General features: G+C 36.4%; 1 non-coding gene and 1 pseudogene across 1 annotated transcript; one reads left to right on the top strand and one right to left on the bottom strand.

Moving 5' to 3' along the window:
* Positions 1 to 651: 651 nt before the first annotated feature.
* Positions 652 to 2,631, bottom strand: LOC110009101 (uncharacterized). The gene is made up of 3 exons (XR_016321813.1): positions 2,365 to 2,631; positions 1,634 to 2,249; positions 652 to 1,037 (listed from the first exon to the last, which is right to left on the bottom strand). It is a non-coding gene; the product is annotated as an uncharacterized LOC110009101 (transcript).
* An 897-nt stretch (positions 2,632 to 3,528) lies between these two features.
* On the top strand, positions 3,529 to 8,124 carry LOC149494537 (uncharacterized; annotated as a pseudogene).
* Positions 8,125 to 11,146: the final 3,022 nt, after the last annotated feature.

Raw genomic sequence — 11,146 nt, 5'->3', positions numbered from 1 at the left:
AAGCATCATTTTTGCCTAATGTGTTGGTGTCTAACGCAAAAAATGAAAATGGCTTTTTCAGTCCATTTCTAGCTGCTGTAACAGAAATGACAAAGAAAGCAACATATAGCAGATAGATGATGAGAGTAGAAGCTAATCTTTTGTTGTCTTTTTATTTATAAATAAAAAAACAAGGGTTATTGAATGTTTATCCAATAATATCATTCTTGATCTGTTGTCGTTTGGAAAATCTTTTCCTTACATATTTATCCGCTAATAGGATCTCTGAATGCTTTTATTTGGATCTCGTTTGCCTAATTTATGGATCGATTGAAGATTTAAAGAGATTTAACACTTAATTTTTAGACCAAAAACTATATTAGCACATTAGACCAAAAATATAAAAGCATAAACATTTTTTATTTATCCAAATTTTGTTAAAGCAAAACACAGAAAGATAAAGAATAAATCATTGCACATAACTACTTTTAAAACAACAAAACAATGACTTAAAATTATTTACAAAGTACTCTACCAATAACATTTTATAGACACACCTAAATTTATGGAATGATCTCATGTTATCTTGGAATAAAGAGCAAGGCTAAAACCACAAACATCTTGAAATTAAGACAACATCCTGGAATATGCTTGAGGCCTTCACATATAAAAATTTCAGAAAATTAATTCTTTAATTATTTACTACTTACATTTTAACAAGTTCCATCAATTAATTTAAATTTTCATGCTTTCATACATGGGCCACCTGCCATTTTCCACCTCTAAATGGAAGGAAAAAATGCGAATTTCAAGAACCATTGCCTTATTTCCAGGATCCTATCCAGAAATGTTTCAAGAACCAGATAAATTCACTGACAACCTGTTCATCTTGTGGACACTATATTCATCCATTTAGAAGGATATGTTAGGTGAATATGCCACCGCTATATTTTACTCCGTAGGGATAACTCAAGCTTCATTTGATCCCTCAAAACTCTCCTTAATAACTTGTTAGAAGCAGTTCGAGGAAACTCAGGCACAACCTTAACCAAGCTCACCTGTCAACAATCATAGTTCAGAATCCGAACGAAATGCATCAGCAACTCAAAATAAAATAAAGCTCTTTGATAACGGGCACCACTATGTAAGTGTAGCAAATTGTTTAGTTTGATTGTCATGTGAAATATACTACACTATACCCCTAATTTCCACCAGACTGGTATGTGTGTATTTCTTTCCTGCTTTGTGGTTTAGTAGTCAATAGTATCACAAGCCAATTCTCAAACAACAAACTAGATCTGTCTACCCAGTTCAATCAAGGTTAGACCATTTGCGGTAGGACGAGAGGTTTGCAAAGAAGGAAAATAACTCTCATCTAATTAGGCGAGATTAGAATCTTGGTCAACAAAAATGGAAAGTAAACCCACTTGTCAATTGGACCAACAGTTAGAGTTAATAAGTCAGTGTTGGATTAATGCTCTGATACTACTTGTTGAATATTAACACAGTGATAAACTCCAAGATTGATTAATAATTTATAACACCAAGAATAATAACGGGAAAGGCAACCAGAATAATACTAACACAAAACACCAAATATAATTGTATTAATAAGAAGCAAACATTCACAAAGCTTAAGGAAATGATTACTTACTTGATTTTTGCATGGTGTTTGCTTGGTTTGCTTGGCTGTTACAAATGAGGTGAGGGGTGGTATTTATAGGCATTTCCACCTCCTCTATGTACGGCTAAGATTTGTCTACAAAAATGGACGGTTTAGATTATATGGAGAATTCTAGAACTATGTTGACATTATACAAAATATGTTTTGGGTGGAGTAATTTGGAGTATTCTAGAATGTGGGCTTGAACCTCCAACTTTGGGCTTAAGGCTTCCCAAGTCTTGGCTTATTATAGCAATGGTAACTAAATTAATCGGTGATATTTTAATAGTCAGTTTGTGAGCTAATGAAATAATTATCTCGATAAAGAAGAAAATGATTTGTGTGGTGAGGAGCACCAGCCACATGTGCATACTAAAGAAAACACATTAAATTGCCAAACCTTAAACAAAGGATTGAGGTTGCTTTGGATGGCTTTGGAGAATTTCATTTTCAACTTGTCTGGTTCACCATTAAATCCCTTCTTTAACACCACAAAAATTACCAAGAGTTCTGGACCACCATCAACTGGCGCTACACTAATTGCAGCAGTCTCCATGATGCTTTCATCGGCCCGATCGCACACGTGCTCAATTTCAACACAACTTGTCTGCATAACAATGAAAAGTTAAAATTTATGGGCTTCACAAAATTAGACATCAATCTAAATACAATAGATGAAGTATCAAAAGCAAAACTACTCCTTTCTGTTGAGGATGTTGTACCTTAATGCCACCAAGATTCATGGTGTCATCAGCTCTGCCCTGTACAATGAAATAGCCCCCAACAGTTCTCTTAAGGATGTCTCCATGTCTTCTTAGGTGCTGTAAATCCATATGTGAAAATCTCAAATATAACAATTAAGCCATGGGCAGTTAAATGCTTTATTACATTTCCTTAGCTACAGGGATTTGATAGTTCTCCAACAATAGGCAGGCTACTAAATGCTAGATGGAGATCTAACAGAACAACTGAAATTTATTGAAGCTTTTACTTAAGCTATTTGATGGCTTTGATGCAACTGATGCCCACAACATTGATATAACAGCAAAACAGAAGTGACATCAACATTTATGTGCCATTACCTGACTAAGCAACGTATCATTATCCAATAGTGCTGGGTTTAACGGGCTCAGCAACAGTAACGCCAATAGTACTGTTTACTACCAACTTTGAGTTATTGTTTTACTATTCACCACTGAGTCGATTCTATAATGCCTTTCCGAGCGGACAGCACCGATGGACTCGTCGTAATTTTCTTATCGTCGTGGTATATTTGTTTTCAAAATATATCCACGGATCCGGTACCACTATCTGACCCGCTAGACCTGCCGAAACCTTCGGCTCTGATAATACCAGTTGTTGAGAAAAAATTACGCAAAATCCTCTTTACGAGGGAGCAAAAGAAAATAATAACACACAATTTGATAACGGAGTTCGGCCAATCTTGCCTACGTCTCCGGACTGCCACAGATCTTTTATAGAAGAAAAATAAATAGTGTTTACATACACTCACAACACTCTTTCAAGAAAAATTAAGTTTAATTTTTCTTCTTGAATAATATCTTCTTTATTTTTCTCTCTCACAATTGCTCTCACTCTCTCTCTTTTTTCTTATTGGTGTGTATTGAAGAGGAGAGAAGGACGCGTAAATAACGCGTCCACCGATTCTTTTCAAAGAAAACGTGTGTACTGTAAAAACATTTTCCTCTTTCTTTTTTTTTTTCTTCATTCAAAGCGTATGGGTCCCATTTAACTGGGCACACCACAACCAACTTTGACAGTTGGTTCATGAGAAATTACTCAGAAAGACCAAAATCAAAGACCCTCTAGGCTCTAGCACCATAAGTTTCGGATTAGCATCGATTCTCTTCAAGACAAAAGAAGAAATGAATTGTTTTGTTTTCCAGCAAGAAAACTGTTCCCAAAATCAGCATCCAACAACAAATCTATCACTAACCACAAAACAAACAACATTCTCTGATACAAACTCTTATTCTCTAAATTCCTTCTCTTACTCAGTTTCCTCTCCATCAGCAGATTCATTGACCATCGACACGGCTGAATCGCATGTAGGTCCAGTTTCCTGTGTAGCAGTAGCAGCAACAACAGATGAGGCCGATTCATCCTGCGATCTAAATCTCACTCTCGCATCTTCTACACTTCAAGCCAATTGGAATCCTTATTCAGCTAGGACGGCTGTACCACATCACGAATTTCGCAGATCTCGAGAATCAAAGTCTAATGATAATGGTAAAGAATTCGATATGGTGGTTAGTTCAAATCACAGGAATGGTGGAAATGGGGACACGAATTTATCTTCATCGAAGGAGGCTGACAGCGTTTTTTTTTTTTTCGCAAGTGTACGAAATCGCAACAAGTAGTATAGAGTAAGAAAGTATCGTATCCACAGGGATTGTTTATCAATTACCAAAATTATGTTAACCTATTATTATTTAGACGACGATAAAGGAGATTCGCTGTAAGGTAAATAAAATTTAAAGTAAAAATAGAAGAGATCAAACACAAAATTCAAGTGAAAAGAAATCAGAGGATTAAGCTACTAGGGAATTTGAATTCACTTAATTCTATCCAGCTTATTCTATTAGTTCATTAATCAATTTTAATTGTTCAAGTAGGAGAACAACCCTAAAGTCACTAACAAGCTCTCCCGATTTATTGTTAGTTATTCTAATTCAGTTCAATTACCTATCTTTAATAGTGAAATTAAACATAAATCAGATTATTAGGTTTTATGGTTGTTTTGTGAGTTCACAACTTAATAATTTATTAACTTATGAAAACCTCCCTTGAGTCAAACCATATAGCTTCCGCATCAAGTTATTATTCTCAAGTAAATTATTATCTTTTTCATATCAATAACCCTTCTCCCGAATGTAGTTATTGAAATAACTCAATCCAGGGGAAATTTTCTGCCTGGAAGCATTAAGCACAATAATAATTTATAACGAGAACAAAGAAAAACAAATCTAATATCATAAACTGGAATCGAATTAAGCTACATCAAATCCCTAGTATAAGAGTTTAGCTGGACATAGTAATTAAATTAAACTCAATCATGCTTGGCACATTCATCATATTTAAAGACAATAATAAAAGAAAGAAACAAGATGAAGAGTTTTAGAATAAAAACTGTATCACAACTATGTTGATGGCTTCCTTGAATCTTGGCACAATTGTTTGATGCTTGAAATCCTTGAGAGAGAGAACGAATTATGTAAAGAAATTGCCTAAAAAACGAGAGATCTCTTGTTAGGAGAAGTTCCTCTCTTTATATAGAGTTCTTGAAGGCAAGTTTGACTCCTTTTAGGAAATAGAATCCTTATTTAGTGCAAAATCCTTTATAGGAGATCATAACTGTTTAGGTTCTTGATTTCTTCTTAATTAGGACTCCTTTTTCCCCAAGAATAGGTCCAGGTCTTGTTTAGTGTGTTTAGGAAACTCCCCGAGGTCGGCCCATGTGAGAAAAAGCTAGATTTGCGCATTAAATTCTCGCTGGTTCCGCCTGCGCAGCACGGGCGTGCTTCCTGGCACGGGTTGGGTGTGCTTTAGTCTGGAAGTCTGGCCAGTAAAGCACGGGGCGTGCTAGGTAGCACGGGCTGGTGAAGCATTGAGGCACGGGCGTGCCAGGTAGCACGGGCTGGGCGTGCTTTTCTCTGGAAGTCTGCCTAAAGTTGCCTTGGGCGTGCTATGCTTGACATGCCTAGGGACCCTTGTAGCACGGCCGTGCCTTTTAGCACGGCCAGGGCGTGCTACCAGTTAAGTGCCTTGTGTTATAAAGTTCTTTCTGTGCCAAATTCCTGAAATTTTCTCTTAGATCAAGCGGATTAAAGATCAAGGAAACTTTTGAACATAATTATACTAAAAGTGATTTAAAGTAATAAAAACTTTCTCAAAATCTAATAAAAACTATATTAAAAACACTATAAAATTAACACTTATCAGAGGCCTCAAATAACTTTCAAGCGCCTACCGCTGCAATTGCTAGAGTAAACGATGTATTCTGGGAAGAGTCCCTAAGCCTGGCAATCGAGAGCCTGCTATGCTTCGGTAAATGATGTATTAATTTGATTTAAGAAATTCAATTGAATTTTTTACAAAATTATGTTTAGAATTATTCTTAAATAAAAATTTATTTGTCTTCGTTACCTTAAATATACTTGTCAGAATAATTTAACAAAAGCAAATAATAAATGCCAATTATATTCTATTATATCTATCACTAACCACAAAACAAACAACAATCTCTAATACAAACTCTTATTCTCTAAATTCCTTCTCTTACTCAGTTTCCTCTCCATCAGCAGATTCATTGACCATCGACACGGCTGAATCGCATGTAGGTCCAGTTTCCTGTTTAGCAGCAGCAGCAACAACAGATGAGGCCGATTCATCCTGCGATCTAAATCTCACTCTCGCATCTTCTACACTTCAAGCCAATTGGAATCCTTCTTCAGCTAGGACGGCTGTACCACATCACGAATTTCACAGATCTCGAGAATCAAAGTTTAATGATAATGGTAAAGAATTCGATATGATGGTTAGTTCAAATCACAGGAATGGTGGAAATGGGGACACGAATTTATCTTCATCGAAGGAGGCCTCAAATAACTTTCAAGCGCCTACCGCTGCAATTGCTAGAGTAAACGATGTATTCTGGGAACAGTCCCTAAGCCTGGCAATCGAGAGCCTGCTGTGCTTCGGTAAATGATGTATTATGGGCCGTGCTGCTACAGTAAAAGATGTATTCTGGGAACAGTTCGTAACTGAAAGAATTTATTTATAAATGAATTTTTCATGTTTTTTTTCATGTTTAGTATGTCTAGTCGTAATTTGATTTAAGAAATTCAATTGAATTTTTTACAAAATTATGTTTAGAATTATTCTTAAATAAAAATTTATTTGTCTTAGTTACTGAAACAACCCGAATTTTTATTTTCAAAAGTTATTCAATTAAATTTAATGAATCGACAGCCTGGAAATTAATATAAATATTTTAGTGTGAATACTATGAGAAACCGAACTGAAAAACGATTGAAAAAGCCGAAAACCAATTAAAAATCAAAGATTTGGGTCGAATCAAATCGAATCGAACCGGTTCGACCCAAACCATCTAGAAACTCCCTCCTCTCTATATTCAACGCTCACCCCTCACCTCTCACACACTTCCAGTCAGTCACCGGTGACCCACAGCCTCCCCAGCCACCACCCTCCTCCCTCTCTTCTCTTTTTCTTTTTCTTCTTCTTCTTCTTCTTCTTCTTTCTTTTCTTTCTTTCTTTCCTTTTTCCCTTCACTGCGCCTGTGTCTTCATTCGTACCCAGATGTCTCGCATGTCAGCAGGTGAAAGCAGAGCATCAAAGACCTTCTGGATTAATGCAACAATTACCGATACCAGAATGGAAATGGGAAAGGATCACTATGGACTTTGTGGTTGGACTACTGAAAACGCCAGGAGGCTATGATTCGGTTTGGGTGATAGTGGATCGACTTACCAAGACAACTCATTTCTTACCAGTGAGATCCTCTTATAATGCTGACAGGTTGGCAAGGTTGTACGTTAAAGAGATAGTGCGCCTTCATGGGGTTCCGGTATCCATCATCTCGGACAGGGGGACGCAGTTCACTTTGAGATTTTAGCAGTCATTGCAGAAAGCTTTGGGAACCCGGCTTGACTTCAGTACGGCTTTCCATTCGCAGACTGATGGGCAATCTGAGAGAACTATTCAAACACTGGAAGATATGCTTCGGATGTGCGTATTAGACTTTGGAGGATTTTGGGACACGCACTTACCATTAATCGAGTTTGCCTATAATAACAGTTACCAAGCAAGTATCGGCATGGCGCCTTATGAAGCTCTATATGGCAGGAAATGCAGGTCTCCTATCTGTTGGGGAAATAGGAGATAGACAACTGGTAGGACCTGAGTTGATTCAAATCACATCTGAAAAGGTTCCTATTATTCGGGCCAGGATTAAGACAGCATTTGATCGACAGAAGAGCTATGCTGACCCTAAGCACAGAGAGGTGACATTTCAAGTAGGAGATTTGGTCTTTCTGAAAGTATCTCCTATGAAGGGCGTTCTCCGCTTTGGCAAGAAAGGCAAACTAGCTCCGAGGTATATTGGACCGTACCCAGTAGTTGCAAGAATTGGAGAAGTAGCTTATCAGTTGGACATGCCGAATGAGTTTTCACATGTACACCCAGTATTTCATGTGTCCATGCTACGGAAGTACGTTCCTGATCCATCTCATATGTTAGAGCCACAGGAGGTTCAGGTGGGTGAAGATTTGACATATGAAGAAACACCGATTAGAATCCTCGACTTCCAGATCCGTAAACTGCGATCAAAAGAAATTCCTATGGTTAAAGTTTTATGGAGAAATCATTCGATGGAGGAATGCACGTGGGAAGTAGCGGCTGAAATGCAAAGAGAATATCCTCATCTTTTTCCTTCCATGTAAAGCGTTATTGTATTAAGTCATTTCTTTTTGCTGAATACAATTTGTATTTTCACTCGCATGTATTCTAACCTTATTTTGCTTCTTACTTAAATTCGAGGACGAATTTTTTTTTTAAGGGGGGAAGACTGAAACAACCCGAATTTTTATTTTCAAAAGTTATTCAATTAAATTTAATGAACTGACAGCCTGGAAATTAATATAAATATTTTAGTGCGAATACTATGAGAAACCGAACCGAAAAACGATTGAAAAAGCCGAAAACCAATTAAAAATCGAAGATTTGGGCCGAATCAAATCGAATCGAACCGGTTCGACCCAAACCATCTAGAAACTCCCTCCTCTCTATATTCAACGCTCACCCCTCACCTCTCACACACTTCCAGTCAGTCACCGGTGACCCACAGCCTCCCCAGCCACCACCCTCCTCCCTCTCTTCTCTTTTTCTTTTTCTTCTTCTTCTTCTTCTTCTTCTTCTTCTTCTTTCTTTCTTTCCTTTTTCCCTTCACTGCGCCTGCGTCTTCATTTCTGGCGAGACAGCAGCTGATCGCGCCACCCAGCCACCGTGCGCCACCGCTGCAGCTTGCTGTCGCAGTCGATCCGCCATCGCCACCCTCCTCTCCGGCCACCAACCTCCATTTCCAGTTAACCAAAAATTCCGGCAACAATATATATTGGGTATAATTTCATTTTAATAATATTAGTTAATTAAATTAATTTTATTATTGGTAGTTAATTAATTTAGTTAAATTAATGTTAGTAATATAAGTTAATTTTATTATTTGTAGTCAATTAATTTAGTTAAGTTAATGTTAGTAATAGTAGTTAATTAAATTAAATTTATTGGTTGTAGTGAATTAATTTAGTTAATTTAATTTAGTAATTGTGAGTAGTTACTAGATTTATAATTTTATTGTTGATTTAATGAAGGTAGTTTCGATATAACGTTATTATGTATAATTTTTAAATGTGTGGTGATGTTGAGTTTGATGGAGGATGGATAAATTTGATTGATTGATTGCCCGATGGATGGGCTGTGTGGTTTGGAATTTTTAGATATATTGTTGATATTTTAACAGGTGGATAGTCCAATTTTTAGGGGAGATGCTGCCGAAATTTCGGTAGAAAATAAAATAAATTTTGATAGAAAATAAAATAGGAAATAAAATATAATTCAGACGAAAACAAATAAAATAGAGTTAGATAGAAAAATAAAATTTTAGTACAGAAAAGAAATTAGATATCAAGATTAAATTACGTAGAAAAATTTAGAATATAAAATAAAATTCTTAGAGTGGTAAATAAATAATTGGTCTGATATAATTATTTTCTTTTGTGTTGTTCTTACCTTGCTTAGATCGCCCGGGTCCATCTAGTGCTCCTCCAGGACAGAATCAAAGCTAGAACTTCGCTCTCCATCACTGTGAGTAATAATAAATAATGCATATCAACATTGCATTTGCATAGTAATTATTTACTAAATATATATTATGTCACTATTACTATATAATTATATTTGTGATTGTACATTTGGATGTATTTGGTGTATTACTTTGAAAGCATTGTTTGATTACTTGTGCTGTGCTATACGTTGCCTTGTTTGTGTGGAATTGGGATGAAGTGGACCACCAGGGGTTTGTGAGGACGGTCTGTGATATGGATCCGGTTATGATATGATACTTGACCGTCGGCCGGGAAAATGGGAGATCGGCGCCCCCTTGTGCACCTGATGATTTAGATTATATGGAAATTCACAGGATGGCTTCTTGTTGTTGCGCACCTGACAATCTAGATTTGATTGTAGTTCGCAGGGTGGCCTCCTGTTATGAGCACTTGACGATCTAGATTGGATGGAGACCACCGAGTTGCCTCCTGTTGATATGGAAAAACAATGAGAGGACTGGTCAGTGAGGATTAGACCAGTTGGCCGTATGGGGGATCGGCTCCCTGGTGCACATGTACGAGAGGGCGAGCCATGTGTGAGGACGGCTCGTTAGGGTTTCAGGTGGTGCCACTGACTAATTTCCACTTACTTGATTACTTGAAGGTGACATTACTTGTGGGTGCTAGTGTTGTGCCATATGAATGACTGTAGTATGCTCATTTTAGAATATTAAGGGGCATTTTGCTTGACTGTATGTGGTGTGTATTATTTATTATTATTCACTGAGTTGCAAAACTCACCCCCCTTCTTTCCAAACTTCTCAGGTAGTAGGAAGTTGCTGATCCAACTGAAGCTCTGTCATTTTCCTCGCGGAGCTACAAAAGTAAATTTATAACTTTTTGTTATTATAAGATGAAAGTTGTATTATTAATTATATGCGCTACTCTAATTTCGAATCATTGTTGAACTCCGCAGTTGTAGGGTCGTGTAATTTCAGTTGGGCCTGCCGTATGTGTTACCTTATATGTATGGTTTGTTATGTTATTAGATGCAGGTGGACCAGTATGCCATATTATGAATGTGATTGATTATGATTAGACCCAAACTAAACTTGTTTGAGATAATTAAAATTGGGCCGAATTATGTAAAATTTATATCCTATCTTGTATGGGCTTACTGTTCCTATTGAATGATGTGCTATGCTTGAGTTGAGTGGTTTAGGTTTACTATGGGCCTCGGGGGCCTTAAGCTTACCTGGGTCCTAGTGCCGGTCCGGCCCACGGAAATGGGTCGTGACAGTTGCCTTAAATATACTTGTTAGAATAATTTAACAAAAACAAATAATAAATGCCAATTATATTCGATTATATGTAATATAATAAATTTATTTTTTATTCAAATATAAATAATAGAATTCATATAAATAAATGCACTCACATCTCATCCTAATTAATTAAGTATTAATATTATCTATAGGTTTTCTGTTACATATATTATAATTATAAAATTCTTAATAATAGTTGTAATTAAATTAAATATTATATGATTAAGAGTATAATTTTAATAGATGATAACTTATTAGGGCACAATTAATAAATTTAATCAAGTTTAATCAGTATATTAAATTTATGTCATTTCTTA

Source organism: Jatropha curcas, chromosome 7 (assembly GCF_041381405.1).
Source record: "Jatropha curcas cultivar XTBG-Jc1 chromosome 7, XTBG_Jcur_1.0, whole genome shotgun sequence".
Classification (NCBI taxonomy): domain Eukaryota; kingdom Viridiplantae; phylum Streptophyta; class Magnoliopsida; order Malpighiales; family Euphorbiaceae; genus Jatropha; species Jatropha curcas.
Note: the sequence above shows the minus strand (reverse complement) of the source record. Positions and strands in the feature narration are given on the sequence as shown.